The following is a 3,209-nucleotide window of genomic DNA, read 5'->3' on the forward strand; positions in this document are numbered from 1 at the left end:
CCCACAATATGTACGGGAGATGTATATCCTGACTACTGAAATACGACAGGCTTCAAACAGAATGACATGAACTTCGAAAAGCAAACAAATATCGAAGACAACAAGTTTAAAACAAATTAAAGGTAAGATTGGCCCTTCGTCGTCAACAACCCATTCTGGATACGACTGATAACAAGAAAAAATGGAGGAAGTGAAGTCGCTCACAAAAAGTCCTATGATGAAAAGAACACTTCCTTTATGTATAAATTCATAATTGTGAAGTGGACGCAACATGGTATTGCGAGAAAAAGCGACATCCACGAAGAATCTTCCACATACGTATGCAATGCTGTTGACAAGGATAAGAAAGACAGAGGTTGCATGCGATGAACAAAGGTCATAGCCTAACTAATCCACACATTAGATGTTCAAATTGGTTCACAATGAACTTCTTAATGCCCTCCAAGAACAACAACACGAAACTTCTTCATCGTATGCCGTATTGTAGAGAAAAAAAACGTTCTCTCTTTCTCACCTGTATATTGTATATGAATCACATTAACGGTCATCACCGACTACGCCATAATTTGCATCTAGAAACAAAATTAAAACATATCCACGTACACGTATAAGGCGAATCCCATCTTCAATGGAACTATACCTTAAGATGAATGTGTATTTTTCAATGTATTAATTTTGCATTTATACCAGAACGAAAGCAGACCCATGCATCTAGTACTCAATTTTACATACCTAATAATTATGCCCTCTAGCACCAACAACCCCTGTATCTACGCCTCAACACAGGCAACAATATTATCTTTCTAAGTTTAATCGGGATGGGTTCTTTTGAAACAGGCTGCCACCGTCTTGAAAACTAGGTTCAAAACCAAAATCTTCTAAGGAAGATGGTCGGATCGAAATCGCATTTAAACCACAATATTGAAAACCCAGGACACAAAACTTGCTCACGAGCACCCACCAAAACATAATATTTTCGCATATAGAATAACGAAATACGATTGGACAAAAAACTGATTTCTTCCATTACAAAGTAACGCAAGCATGGTAAACACAAAATCATTGACATTTAGGAAAAGCAAATAAGTCCAATTGTCAAATTGGCAAGCGTATAAAATTATTTAGAGTATTTTATTGATAATCGTGAAAATCGATTTCAACATACAACTGAAGCCGTTCGAAAAATTGAGACGCAACCAAAAAATCGGCATTTAATTTTGGAATATTAGTGTTCGTAACCGAAACTGAGGTTATCGAGTGTCAAAATTCCTAGTCGTTTTCTCATACGCTTACCGTAATTGAAAATCTCTGCTCCTCTAATTAATACTAGAAAAAAGTATCATGCATTGTTGGGATAGGTATTGCAACAAGATGAAAAGAAACGATCAAGATGATATAATGAATGTAGATTTGTATAATTATGATTGTGGGCAATAAGAGTATTCTCCTACTATTGCTCTTTCCGAAGCTGTGAAGCGTCCAAGAACAGAGATCATCATATAAATCAATATGGACAAACTTTGAAGTTCTTTTAATTATCTGATGCTTTGACTAAAATGATCCTACAATTGTGAAGATATTGAAAATCCTCTAATGCACGGAAAATTTTTTGTTTGGTCTCAAAACTTTTGAACACAATCAAGATATGTAGATGATGAGATTGTATCATTTATTTATGATCTTCACTTTACATGTAACCACAGCCCAAAATAAGAAACATGAAATTCGCCTTAGTATTGTCTGGATTGATATATTAAATGACAACATGTAGTTAGTACAAGATGGCTTGACTGATTGACGAATGTTCAGAATGTTATAAAAATAAGTCGGTCCATAATTGGAACTGTACCTTGGTTTCGACATTTATTGCAAATCTATGTATTAGTGGTTTTTTCTGATCTTATTCGATTTGATAGGTGCACACATGCCTTCACGAAGTTGTGCGCATATATAAGTTTAGAGACTGTTTTCTTCTAATGCTATGGATCTGATTTTAATTCACTGGTAGTCACTTTGTCTTTGTTTTTTTTCTATTTCCAGGTATTCAATCAGTCTATTTTCCTTGCGAGGTAAGTCTCGGGCATTTTGATCTGGCTAAGATTCTGTTTCAGCAATTGACGGAGCTAGAATTTTTAGGCTTTTATTTCTGATGTTGCCCTCAGATCTAATCTTCCTGGATCTTTTAAGATTTTATTTTGGTACATGCTTTCATCATCGGATTTATTGATGCATTGTTGTGGACCGTGTTTTTGGCAAGTGTGAGTGTCTAATTTGCAAGGATGAATGGTAGGTGTACGAATGCACTTGCAGCGAATGGACCGAAATATATTTTTTTTTTTGATATATTGATGTACCTCATTGATATTCGGAATCAAACTTGTTGTATGGTTGCGCTCACCTTAGTGTTTGGATTTATCTTTTTAATGTTATGAGGTAACTATTTTGTTGTAGAGCGTGAATGTTTCTACAATTAATACGATCATACGAATTATTCAGAGATTTTATATTAGTATGGATGCGATAATTACTTTGTATTGTTGTCAGAGAGGCAATTCTTATTGTTTTTGTATAATTCGCTCCGCGAAGGGGTTCTGAGTTGTTCCTTTAGGACGGCATCATGGGTTAATTTTGTTGCAAGTTTAGCTCGAGCGTACCCACTTTGAGCCTCTCAGTCATGTCTCTGCGAGTAGATTATTCATCTAGGTCATTGAAAACCAGCTTCACCAGTTACTGCGTTCGTAATAGGATGATAACGATTCGTACTCATCGCTCAATGTCCTGTCTTCCCTATTATGTTCAGCAACATTGAATCCGCATGGGTAGGTTATTATAAAAAAGTCCCCTTTTCTTCTGAACGACCATGTGATATGACTTGACTTTGCAGTAGTAATGGATCTCATACATAAGAAAACTGTGTTCTTCACAGAATATGTTGCTTTCGACCACACTGCTTCCAACTTCTCTTGTCATCTGTCTATTCACAACCAGGCATCAACGACGAACAGATGATCATGCCTCTAATTTGCAGTAGACTCGTCCCTTAGTCTAGCGGTGGGGTTCAGCGATTCTGTCAAAGAAGCTTCTTTCCAACTCATCCACTATCGCTTGTTGTCTTCGATATTTGTTTGCTTTTCGAAGTTCATGTCATTCTGTTTGAAGCTTGTCGTATTTCAGTAGTCAGGATATACATCTCCCGTACATGTTGTGGA

Source organism: Candida orthopsilosis, assembly GCF_000315875.1.
Source record: "Candida orthopsilosis Co 90-125, chromosome 1 draft sequence".
In the NCBI taxonomy this organism is placed as follows: domain Eukaryota; kingdom Fungi; phylum Ascomycota; class Pichiomycetes; order Serinales; family Debaryomycetaceae; genus Lodderomyces; species Lodderomyces orthopsilosis.